Raw genomic sequence first — 13,154 nt, 5'->3', positions numbered from 1 at the left:
AGTCGAGATGTTGTTTTTGTGGAAGATGCTGTGCAGCCCTTGTTATCATGTACCAAAGAGACAAGTGTGAGCTCACGGGATGTATTTGATACGTTGTTGCCTCTCTTTACAGGTGGGAATTCAAATGTAAGTCCTAATGAGGCAAATATTCAGCCTATGCAGATTTCAAACGACATCATAGATCAGTCTATTTCTGATGCAGATTTACAGGATGTAATTCATGAGGATAGGGCTGAAAATGAGCAGGCTAGAGGTATGCCTAAATGGCTGGTGCAAACCTTGCGTGATAGTAAGATTGATGCACCTATGACTAGTCGTACTCGTTCAGGTTTTCAGCATGCCTCTTATGCATCATATTGTTATGCTTTGGCTGTGTCTAGTATGTGTGAAGAGGAAGAACCTCTTTCATTTGATGAGGCACAAAATTCAGAAAATTGGTTGGCTGCAATGCAAAGTGAATATGATGCTATAATGAAGAATGGTACATGGTCTTTGTGTGATTTGCCTATTGGTAAAAAGGCCATTGGATGTAAGTGGGTTTTTAAATTGAAACGAAAGCCAGATGGCAGTGTTGATCGCTATAAGGCTAGACTTGTTGCAAAGGGTTATGCTCAAGAAAAGGGCATTGATTTTGATGAGACCTTTGCTCCCACTTGTCGTATGACTACCATTTGTAGCATTTGTGCATTGGCAGCTCATAATGGTTGGAATGTACATCAGTTGGACATAAAGACTGCGTTCTTGAATGGAGATTTGCATGAGGAGGTGTATGTATCGCAGCCTCGTGGTTTTGTTCAAAGAGGGCAGGAAAACAAAGTGTGCAGGTTGAAAAAGGCTTTATATGGTTTAAAGCAAGCTCCACGAGCTTGGTATGAAAAGATACATGCATATTTGACTGCACATGGTTTTCAGAATAGTCCAACAGAAAGCACTTTGTATGTTAAACATGTGGATGATGTACATCTAATCATTGCTCTCTATGTCGATGACATGCTGCTCACAGGACCAAATGAGAGTCATATTGCTGATTTTAAGGCCGATTTGAATGCCTCTTTTGAGATGTCAGATTTGGGGCATTTGCATCATTATTTGGGGATACAATTTAAGCAGTGTGATGGAGGTATTGCTTTGTGTCAGACAAAGTATATTGAGACATTGTTGCGGAGATTTGGCCTTGAAGACTGCAAGCCTATTGCTACTCCAATGGAGACAGGTTTGAAGTTGAGTCTTCATGATGCTGGAGATCACTTTGATGTCACACTCTATCAGACAGCTGTTGGTTGCCTCATTTATGTATGCATTACGAGGCCAGACATTCAGTTTGCAGTCTCACAGGTGAGCAGGTTTATGCATAGCCCAGGGTCTCAGCATTGGAAGGCAGTTAAACGCATCTTTCGCTACTTGAGTGGCACCATACATCTTGGGTTGTTTTATCCCAAGGGGAGATCATTGCCGCCAAATTTACATGCTTTTTCGGACTCAGATTGGGCTTGTTGCTATGACACAAGAGTGTCCACAAGTGGTTTTTGTTTCATGCTCGGTAGCTCATGCATATCTTGGTTGAGCAAGAAGCAACCTACTGTGGCCACTTCTAGTTGTGAAGCTGAGTACAGGGCAGCTTTCACAGCTACGGTTGAGTGTGTGTGGCTCAGACGGCTTATGGCTGACTTGGGTGTTGGACAGGAGTCTGCCACCTCTATCTTCACTGACAGTCAGAGTGCATTGGCAGTTGCGAGAAACCCAGTTTTTCATGCTCGCACAAAGCACAGAGGTGCATTATCACTATGTCAGGGAGAGACTCTCAGCAGGAGAGTTCAGCTTGACCTATGTGCCAACACAGGACAACCTCGCCGATCTTTTCACAAAGGCGCTTCCTCGTGAGAAGTTCGAAGCTTTCCACAAAGCTTTGGGCTTGCTCCCCTTTGTGGATTGATCTACTTCGGGCATGGCACTCCCCTATACATGAGTGCCAGCTCTCGTTCACACCATCACTCCCAGGGGGGATTTGTTGCCATATATATAGACAGTGATGTGTGTGAACACACTTAGGACCGCCGGGGCACTTTTTCCCTCTTTAGGAGGTTTTTTCCCCCGGCTTGTATATACGCCCATCACTCTAGGACTAACTTATCTTTTGTACATTGACACAATCTAACACTTTGTGTTGTGTGCATTCTTGCTTCTTCTTCTCCAAGCTTTGTGTGCTTTCCTGCAACCCTAATTCCAACATTCTACAAGATGTACTTTGTACTCATATTTGATCAAGTAAAGAAATACCGCAAGGGGCGTCACTGCGTTTTGGGACCAATCGATGTCCTTGTATTATTTGCAGGAGCACTCTAGCTCCCCCTGTTTGTTTTCTTTTTCCAGGTTCCCATGGGTGATGAAGTGTTTTGTGTGTGAGTGTTTGTTTCACCACCCCTTAGATTTCTAAAGGCCGGTTTCATGGTTCCATTGCCGGGATATCGTTGACTTTCTCAAGGGGCGAGCCTGTGGTTGTCACATCAAAAGCTTCAACATGTGGAAAGTGAAAAGGAAGTGCAGGAGACAATGCAGATTGTGTGTCTTTGCCTGTATGAGGTGAAGAGCAAAAGCTAAAGATGAAGCTCAAGAGAAAAGACACCAAGGACAGGAAATAGTGGTCAAGAACAAGAAGCAGTTGAAGTGTTATGGTGCAAAAGATGGGTTGAAGGCTATGACTTTCGACATTTTGTCACCAGTGGTATCTTCACGGAAGCTTCATGGGGTTCGGAAGGCAGCTTCTTTCTATGTTTAGCAGTGGTGATCTACTATGCTTCATCAGGAACTTGTGCTTACCACTTGGGTGGAGTGCAAGCAGGTTTTGGGTGCCTGTGGCTATATAAGATGAGGCTCAGATGGAAGCAGAGGAACTTGATGAGGTTCTTATTCCCGAGAGCAGATACTAGCACATAAGGAAAGAAAGGTACGAGGTAAATTTTCCCGTCGCTATCTTGTGAAGTTTAAAGAACTATTCACCGATGGATGCGAAGTGGATAGAGGAGGGAGACTTAGCAGATTCACCTCAAGTATTGCAGCTTTATCTTGATGCCTTTGAGTCGGAGCCGACTCTTGCTACGGCTCATTCAGGTTCAGCAGAGCATGGGTCTGGAGCATTGCCTGATGCTCAAGAGGGGGGTAGCACCTCCGCTCCCTTGTTATAGACAAGCTCAGTTTTTCATCTAGGAGTCGCTTGGTGACATCTTTGTATTCACCCGAAGATACTGGAGGCTGACAGTACATCTGCTTATGGGACTTCAGCTGAGAGGGGGTGTTAGCAGTCATCTCTTGTCTGTACATATACACCAGGGCCTCTGTTGTGGGTGTGCCCGCCTAGATTAGGTGTTTTCTCATTTTTCCCCTCTCTCCATATTTTTTCTAGTGTGGGAGGCTGTCTTGAGTGGTCCAGGTGTTAGCCAGTTGGTCCTGCTTCTCTCTGCTGCTGCTGGCCGACTGAAGCCGGTCCAAGTCGTGGACCATCTCGGGCTGGCCGACTCCACACGTGTGAGGGCCGACCCTGAGAAGCTGGCCGACTGGTGACATGTGCTGGTCGTGGACTTTTTGTTGCTGTCGGCTGTCTCTACAGCAGGCCAATTGCACATGTGGGGCCATATAAAATGGCCCCATGGCCCCCCACTCATCGTATCATATTTTTGAGATTTTCTTGTGTATATAGAGCAAAGTTACACGCCTCTCTCTCTCCTTCTCCATTGTTGTATTTTTCTGCAGTGCACTTGTTCTTGTATTCTCAGATTTCGTCATCATCTCCGCTGCATATTCTCACAGCAACCACCATTGTGACCTTCTTCACTAAGAAGGTGAAACCCTTGGCCATCTTCCGTGTTTATTCGCGATTGGAGCTCGTGAAGCCCTCCAAAACAAGGTTTGCCTACATGTGGATTGTTTTGAAGAGACTACATGCCGTTCGTAGCGAGCTTCAACGCACGTTGGTGTCCCAAGAGTGGGAAGAATGGGATGATCATCTAAGCCCCAAGGCTTATGCGGTGCAACGCAAGTGCTTGGATCCTTCCTTTTGGGATGATGCACGGGCCGTCGTAGTTGCAATGACTCCATTGTACCGAGTACTTCCGACACTTGATGCAAGAAGGTTAGTAAGTTATTTTAATTCATGTACTCTTGTGTACATAGTACTTGTAAGTTGTAAGCTTGATTTTAATTTTTGCTATGTATAATGTGGCATGTGCTTTAATAGGCTTGATGAGATCAAGACCATTGTGGAGAGAAGGTGGCAATGGATGCGTAGGCCTATTCATGGTATGGCCGCATTCCTCCATCCTCTCTACAAAACACCGAAACTCTTCTCGGATCAAGAGATCCGGTCCAATGCAGACGTCTACATGCGTCGTGTGCTTGATGATGAAGCACAAATCAAGATGGACAAGGAGCTCATTGCCTACAACTTCTTGACCGGGCAATCGCACACTCATCCTACTTCTAGAAGAAGAGAGGTGATGGTGAAGCCACTCATGGTGGGAGACGTATGGCTATTCCACCCCATCTCTACAAGCTTTTGCCATGAGGATACTTGCCCAGGTGATGGTCATTTGCCATTGCCTCTTCTAATTCTTTATTCTATTTAGTCATATTATTAAAATTAATTTTTTTTTGTTTTTTGCTCTTAGGATTGCTCTTCGGGTGCATGCGAGAGGAATTGGATTGCATACTCCCTCGTGCACACGAAGATTAGGAACAAGCTTAGCACATGGTGCGAAATCTTCAAGAGCTTCACATCCCGAAGCAAGTAGGCATCTCGATTCTCTAATAATCAAAATTTGTAATTTTAATGCTTTCTATTTAGTCTCGACTCTCTTGTAACCTAGAAGTTGCAACTTACAAGTTATTATTCTGTCAACTTGAATGTAGGTAAATCCCGATGACATCCAACTCACTGCAGAGAACCTTAGGAGCAATCAACCAAGGCAAGAGACACCAGAAGATGCCATCTATGCTGAGCTCCATAGAGAGCTAGAGGAGATAGATATGCGCATCACCCGTACTCGAGGTCGTGAGCGCCTTGTTGCTAGTGATTCTCATACCACCACCACAAGCAGAGGAGGTATTAGTGTGGCAAGTCGAGACTGCCAGATTAGACGAGGAGGAGCTCGACCACCCATCCAAACATATCAGCGACGACGGGGCTCTGCTAGCTCTTCTACTTATGCTGCAGATAAGGATGCATCGGTTGGTCAGGATGGAGCCCTTGAGGATGTAGATGCTCGGAGCCCCGAGTATGATGATGATGGCAATCTCATCTCAAATGGGGATTTTCATTTAGAATCTAGTGAGGAGCCTTCTCCTAGTAGTGATGAGTCTGTTGACTCGAGTGAGGCTGCTAGTGGTAGATCCTTTAGTTCAGACTCTGGAGTCTGAGTGAATCTTTATGATGATAATGGCATGTAATATGTATGAATCTTTTTGATGTATGAATCATGAATCTATTATCTTTTGAGTGTTCAATCATTGTTAATTTTTGTAAAATTAAATGCTGACATCGTCTACAGTCTAGACTCTACCGTCTAAGGTCTTGAAAGTTCTCTCTCTCTCTCTCTCTCTCTCTCTCTCTCTCTCTCTCTCTCTCTCTCTCATAATCTATCTATCACTATCTATATGATATATATATATATATATATATAATGATTCATTATGTACGTACGTACGTACGTACATATGGATGTATGTATGTATGTATAAAAGACGTCTCTAACACGCCTCTAACGTCTCTAAAAAATATGAGTCTTTCGAGGCGTGTACCATACCCGCCTCGTACCAAACGTCTCTGACGCCTCTAACAACTATGATGTGGTTGAAGGAACTGCAGATACTGAGAATGATTAAAAGATGACCCTTCCTATCGGCAAGGTTGCTACAAATTTGCCAAGGGAAATTGGGTCGAAGGCATGAAGCTCGTATGCTGGGAACAAAGAATCAATCTCCGGTACCAAATTAGTGAACTGTGAGATGTAAGACGCCAACGATCCAGTTTGGGTCAAATGGCATAGTCAAGATCGTGCTTGAAAGTCCGCATTGGCAGGTATAAACTGCTTCCGAATCACACGCTCAAATTTCTCCCATGTCGTAAACATTTTCCAACATGAAACGATGCAGGGAAGAAGAGAGCTTGAGCTCTTGCAAGCACACACACACTCACACAAACCCTAGAAGAGAACACACAAGGTGAGAGACTGAAAATTCTTCTTCTTCTTCACACAACAAAAGAGGTCTACAAAAGAAGATAAAGTGACTAACACACATAATAGAGTATATACAAGCGGTCCATAATGTGAACACGCTAAGAGGAGTGGGTAGATGTGGACTAGTCGGTGTAGTACAACTGTAGAATATCTGGCAAAGATATGTCGGTGCCAGCTACCAAACCCGCCAATGATATAAATGTCAAACAGTCATGCAGGCGCCTCGTGAGTGTCAGCTCATGTTGAGCTTAACATCTCAATACAACATGCCGTCACCATTGCCGCCAAAGTAAGGCAATATCCTTAAGTAAGGACGTGGCAATGGTAATCTTCTTGGCATCAGTGAGGGTCATCAAAAAATACATGCGAAGTTTGTAAAGCCATTGTTCAAGTGTACGCTCATAGGACTCAAGGGGGATTAACTTCCAATTTCTTTGTTTTACTAGCTTGCAAAAGACGATAAAGAGTCTTAAGATCATCACCTTCCACCTCAAGGGCTGGAAAGGTACGTAAGGTACAATATGAATCAAGTACGTAAGATACGCATTCAGGTACGGGTTGAGATTTTAAGATACGTTAAATACGTAAGGTACGTAAAAACATAAAAAATATACTACATAGTATATATATATATATATATATACAAAAAAATGAATGAAAAACTGCAAACTTTAAATTTGAAAAACAATTCATTTCTGAATAACAACACAATTACCAAAATGAGAGCTATCAACAAACAAAAGCATAAATAGGTTTCACGAAATGGAATCACTCAAACGTTCAGTATCCATGACTCAAATGTCATGTGTTACATACTATGAGCAATCAATCAAAATTTAAAAGTTAAAAGACAGTTTACTATCTAGAGAAGCCAAAAAATAATATGTCACATGCACTCTGCACTAAGGTAAGTTTTAGTGTATGGTACGGTCATGTACCATATGGTACGGATCCGTACGTGGTGGTTCCTCCCTCCCTTCCCCTCAACTGGTCTTTGGCCCAATATCCTTCCATAGTTACCAATTTTTCACCGCCCATAGGCGCTTATTTATCCACCCGTAGGCGATGCTACCGAGGAAGCACCAAGGGGGGTTTTGAACCCAGGACCCCTTGGTCCTAGGCAAACACCTTCACCACTTGAGCTATCACCTCATTGGTCGTATGTGGCAATTTTTAAAAACATTTTGGGCCAAAAAAACCCTAGGTCGGTCGCTGTCGTCGATTTTAGCCGTCTCCACGTGTTGGGGATACTCATGCAGGTAAGGATACATGCTCTTTCTTGTTTAACTTATGTGTGTGTTTTATCGCACGATACGCACATACTTTTGGTGCTAACAACTTAGCAGCGAGAGATGATGATGATGTAGTGCCAGCCGCTGCAGTCACCACCATTGCAGAGCCATCTTCTTCATCATCTGATGGTGATGAAGTGGATTGATCATTGAGCGCTCTGCAATGTGCAATGATAGTGACACTAGTGAGTGAGTGGAACTATTATGTAACATGCAGCGGAAGTATTCGTAATTAAGGATCTTGTCACACAAGTCTCACACCGCCTTCTGTATCCTTAGTTTCGCGAGTTTAGCAATCCACTTTTATGACTTCCAACTTTAAGAGATTCAGAGAGAGAGATAGAAACTGGACACCGGATTGGGTCCCGAATTACCCACTGAAGGGCCCCCTATCCCGGTACTGGAATAGTATTTGCTTTTATAACTTTGAGGCGAATGACTTTGGACAGACGATAAGCCCAATGCAAGATCTTGGAGGACCAAGAGTCGGGCTGAACTCTACACGGCTGTAGGAGCACCAATAATGGCCGATCTCAAGCCTATGCACTCTTCCCAATGGATGTAGGAAGGCTGCAAATCTGAGGCTGAGATATGGGCTGTTTGGGACTGGTTCTAGGCTGTTGTGAATGAATGCTGAAAATGAATGTATGAATGCGTTTTACCTTCACCGTAAGGGCTGTAGCAAAATGATGAGTGTATGGATGCTGAAAATTGTGTAGATGCTGAAAACGCTGAATCCTGAAGGGGCTGATTGCAGATTGATGCTGCGTTTTTTTGATGATGTGCTGAATGGTCCAAGTGTTAATGCTCCTTGTGCTGAAGGATGAAGCGCTTGAAGGCTTGTGGTGGCTGATTGAGAATGAATGAATGAATGAATTAGTGATGCTATTTATATGGGCTTTGATGCTGGTCGGCTGGCTACAGAGCTTTGCGACTGCATCATAAATGCTACACGACTAGAAATGATGTGATAAATGCTGTAAAATGATAAATAAATACTAAAAAATATGGGAAAAATATTGGAATGATGCTGAATAATATTCTGATGCTTCTGCCATGGTCTATGCGGTATTATGTGCCTATAGGATGGATGATATGCAAAATGCAGCCATGAACTGATGTAGACCCTAAGGCTTCTATGACTTCTATATGCATGAATGATTCTCTCCAAGTGGGTTAAGGGATTTCGACTGACGGACTGGTTGTCTAAGGCTGAGGAATGACCTACATGGCTCTTGCCTAACATATCTTGGACTGAGGATTACAACGGGGTCACGGCGTATGACAAATATCATTCTAAAGGGTGCTAATACTGAACAATGTTGCATTGATGATGATGAGCCATTTTTTCATTGTGCACTACATCATAAGGTGCGTGCGTACGGATGCAACCTTGGGGGGAATGTTATCTTCATTGTCTGGTATTGATGTTGTAATGTCGACTGCTGATGCAGAACTGTTATGAGAATGGTGATCCGTTTGCAAACTGTTGGATCTAAGAAGCCAGTGTGGCCATGGACTCTTAAAGTTGCTGTTGAAACTGTCGCTGCATCTGCTGCAAAGCCTCCATAGGAGTAGTAGGCTGAGATGAAGACTCTACAAGTTGAGGCTCTAGGGGTTGTGGGGGTTGACACCTTTGGACCCTAGTGAGAACCATCAGCAAGTAGGGAAAGCAGATACATTATGTGAATTGGAGAAGGTAGGTCACAAGCTAACGAGGCTACCATAGACCATCCTGCATAAGTAGGAAGATCAACTAGAACCAAGAGCACTGGGACTAGTTGTTGCCGATGAAGAGCGAGCAAAGGAGGTTTTCATTTCTATGTAAACCATAAATCCCAATTCGCACACCTGAAGTGTCCAGTACTCGTATGATAATGAATTGTGGCTTTCTTGAACATCAAAGTGTCACATTGTTTTGGCTGTTGTGTGTGCTGTATTTTGTGCTTTTTTTTTTGTTAATGATGAAAACAACAAGGTTATGAGCTGATCACACCTGAGATGTGTGTGTTTGAAGAAGCTCAACTGAATGCAGGTATTGCAGGAGTTAGGCGCTAAGCAAAAGCTGTAAATAATGAAGGCCTAGGGAAACTTGTGCTGTATATGTGACAAGCCAAGGACACACATTTATTTTTTTAAGAGCGTGTAGAAGTGCAAGCTAGTTCGCTACATCAGGAGCCCCAAAACACCGTGCAAGTGGCGTTTTTTTCCTTTTTTCTTTTTTCTCTCTAGGCTGGCTCGGTTTGCACAAGGGGGTTGCTGGTCTTGTTTTTTTTTTGGGTGTAAGCAGCCTGTCGTGGGCGGCTACCCGATTCACTGCTACTTCCTTTTTTTGTTTCCAGGTGCGTGGGCGGCCAGTTGAGGATCAACGGGCTGCTTTCATAGCCCATGGGAAGGCTTTTGTGAAAGCCTTATGTTATAAGGCTAAGGTTTAATAGCCTAAATGTTTTTTTTTTTGACATTACTCTTTTAAAAAAACGAATTGTCGTGGCATTTGGTGGCGACTCTTCAGGCAGCCGATTCAGCCTAAAGGGACACGGGAGCAGCATTGGAGGCCTAGAAGGGGATGGAGAGGGAGCCAAATCACGCATGTGTTAAGGCTGGGAACCTTTGGTGAGGCTACAGCTTTTAGCTTAATTAAACATGATTAAAAGATCTTAATGCTTAAATACTTGAGTAAACATGAGGCAAAGAATGAAAAGTTGTGTTTTTTTTTTGTGTAGGCGGGGGCTGGCTGATTCGTTGCTTCTTTTTTTAATGTGGACTGCCATGTGGCGTTTGTGGAGGGCTTAATGTAAAAGCCTTATGTTATAAGGCTAAGGCTTAATAGCCTTAATGTTTTTTAAAACATTATTGGTTTTAAAAAAACAAATAGTCGTGGCTTATCCCATACGAAAAGGTGGCGACCCTTGAAGAGAACGATCCAAGTTGAAGAGGCGTGAATCGAGCAACCAAAGTCTGGAGAAGTTAAAGAGGAAGCCTCCCGCACAAAAGGATGAAAGCAGGCTCTAACACGAAATGAGCCTAAAACGAAATGTAAACCTACGTGTGTAATAGCAAAAGACTTGCACAAACACAATCACACACTAGTAATCTATGCTAATCTTGTATCAATTCTGAGAGTCCAAGTCCGATTAAAAAACAAAGTCCAATGGCTGGTTGGAAAATTCAAACGATCAACACCCAGGTAGAAATGCCCCAAGTTGATAGAAATCGTTGTTTCCCCGAGTGTTGCATGTCCTACTACGAATTCATACCTTCAATAGCATGCGTGGGCCTCTATGTATGTTTAGATGCATGCATACATCAACTTACTTTAAGGGACTATATAAACTTTGGAGAGCTTACAAATGGGGCGTTACTTGTTAACTTCCTCTATGTATGTTTAGATGCATGCATACATCAACATTACTTTAAGGGACTATATAAACTTGCATCTATGTATGAACATGCATACATACATTGGCATTCGAGGAGCAAGATAAACTAGGATTCCATAAAAGATGGAGGGTGAAGTGTATGCTGAACTTGGGGTAGGCTCCATATGGGGCATAACTTCGAGAAGCAATGTTAACTTGCATCTATATATGTATATATGCATCATGTATGTATATATGCATCGTGAATGTAGGCATGTTCGAGACCTATAAAAGGATGGAGCGTGAGGAGTAAGAATGCTTACTTTGTAAACTTAGGGCATGCATGCATGTTTGCACGGTGTACATGCATGCATGAATTTGATGAGGCTTTAACATAAATGAGAATGACTAAAGGAACCCAAATGATGGAAAGGGGGTATGAGAGAGCTTACCAGCATTTGCATTTGGAGCTGAGTCCACTGTCTCTTTTGGCTAGTCAAGTGTTCAGGGTTGAAGAAGCCCTTTTTGTTGTTCTCTCTTGAAAACCCCTGTTTCCATACCCTTGTAACTTGTCTTTGGAGCTTCTCGAGGGTTTTGTTGCTGCTGGTGTTGTTTGATGAGAAGACAATGGATGGCCTTGGGCGGACAGCAGCTGCAGCTGCTACCACAGCCCTGGCTACTTCCTCTGTTGTCTGTGTGAAAGAGGTTCTCCAGCCCTGCAGATCCAGTTCTTCCTGCTTTTCACCCATTTCTGTGCTCAGAAAAACCCTAATTTGTGTCTTCTGCTGCAGTTGCTGCCGTTGAAAATGGGTCCAAGAACCAAGAACCCACCAAATTTAGACTGTAAATTGGCCCCAAAACCACTGAATTGGATCAAATCAGACCAAATTGGAGTGCAAATAGGTGTGCAAGAAAGTTCACACAGCAGGCAGCTCTGGGCATTTGCTGTGAGAGCCATGCAAGAACCTTTACTTTGATAAGAAACGGGTCATCAGAAAGGGTGGACAGATGATAAGAGATCGAGAAAAAAGGAAAAGCTTGCCGAAGTGGGTTTTGATGGGAAGATCAAACCGAGAAGGGGGGGGGGGGGGGGAGGGGGAAAGAAAGCGTCAATGGCTATGGCGACGGCAGAACCAGGAAATGAGGAGATAGAAAAATTAGATGGCGTAGCAGTGGAAGACAATATGGTTCAGGAGAAAGAGGTTTCTGTTGCGTTTTCTTTCTTGAGCGTGCGTATGTGAGCGCGAGCCCGCAAGGAGGGGCTGTGCGGGCTTGGTGTCGAGTTTCTGAGGGAGGTGAAAAGCATAGAATGAAGTAAAATGTTCCTAAACGCAATCTAATTAGCGCTAAGTAAGTGTCAACTAACACTAAGTCGAGCCTAAACTTCAATTTCTTTTCTTGTCCTCCCTTTAGGAGGTCCTCTTCACATATGCTTATGAATCAACTAATTTAGTTGTCCAAAGCCCCACCCATTTCACACGTGACACGCTCTTTCTCTTTGTATCTCTTTATAGTAAACTAATTTAGTTGTCCAAAGCCCCACCCATTTCACACGTGACACGCTCTTTCTCTTTGTTTCTCTTTATAGTAAACGTTTGCTCTTTCTAAGATGTTCAATAGCAAACTACACCCATAATAATGACTCTTGATTTTCAATATATATTTGTGTGTGTGTAATATATGCTCTGTCTCTCTCTCTCTCACTCTCTTTCACACACCATCATAAGGATCACGTGGTTGGCTTGCCTCTCTCTCTCTCTCTCTCTCTCTCTCTCGTTGCCCAAATGTGGTAGAAGTGGTTACCCCATGGAGTTGATATTCAACAAGTCCTGTGTTCGAATCTCACTTTTCGTCAAATAGATCATTTCGATCTCTTGGGATGGTTCCTCCGACATTAAAATAGCTTCTTCTTCTTCTTCTTCTCTCTCTCTCTCTCTCTCTCTCTCTCTCTCTCTCTCTCACACACACACACACAGTCACAATCTATTTCCTTTATGTCTATCTAAAGAGTGTTCTCCCTAGCACACCTTGCATAGCTTTTCCTCCCACTTCTTGCTTCACTCCCCATAAGACTATTTCCTCCACCTTGCCCTTCATGGGCTATTTACTTTCTCCAACCCCTTCCCTGATTATATTTTCCCAAAGATTTAAGTTTTCCCTCCCATTCAAATGGAACACTTCAAATCTTCCTCATTTAAGTTTTCGCTCCCATACAAATGCAAAACTCAACTTTTCCTCATTGGCATGCTTTTGCTTACCTTCTTTAAGGACAT

The 13,154-nt window shown here is 43.3% G+C and overlaps 1 pseudogene across 1 annotated transcript in view; it reads right to left on the bottom strand.

Moving 5' to 3' along the window:
* LOC147637557 (uncharacterized) overlaps positions 1-12,158 on the bottom strand; it is an 84,002-nt pseudogene extending 71,844 nt beyond the window's left edge. The window contains exon 1 of the transcript XR_015266055.1: positions 11,334-12,158. The product of XR_015266055.1 is annotated as an uncharacterized LOC147637557 (transcript). The remainder of the gene's footprint in view (positions 1-11,333) is intronic.
* Between the last annotated feature and the right edge of the window lie 996 nt (positions 12,159-13,154).

The sequence above is a fragment of the Cibotium barometz genome, chromosome 6, assembly GCF_041138505.1.
Source record: "Cibotium barometz isolate CiBa-2024 chromosome 6, ASM4113850v1, whole genome shotgun sequence".
Classification (NCBI taxonomy): Eukaryota; Viridiplantae; Streptophyta; class Polypodiopsida; order Cyatheales; family Cibotiaceae; genus Cibotium; species Cibotium barometz.
This window is presented reverse-complemented; position numbering and strand designations above follow the sequence as displayed.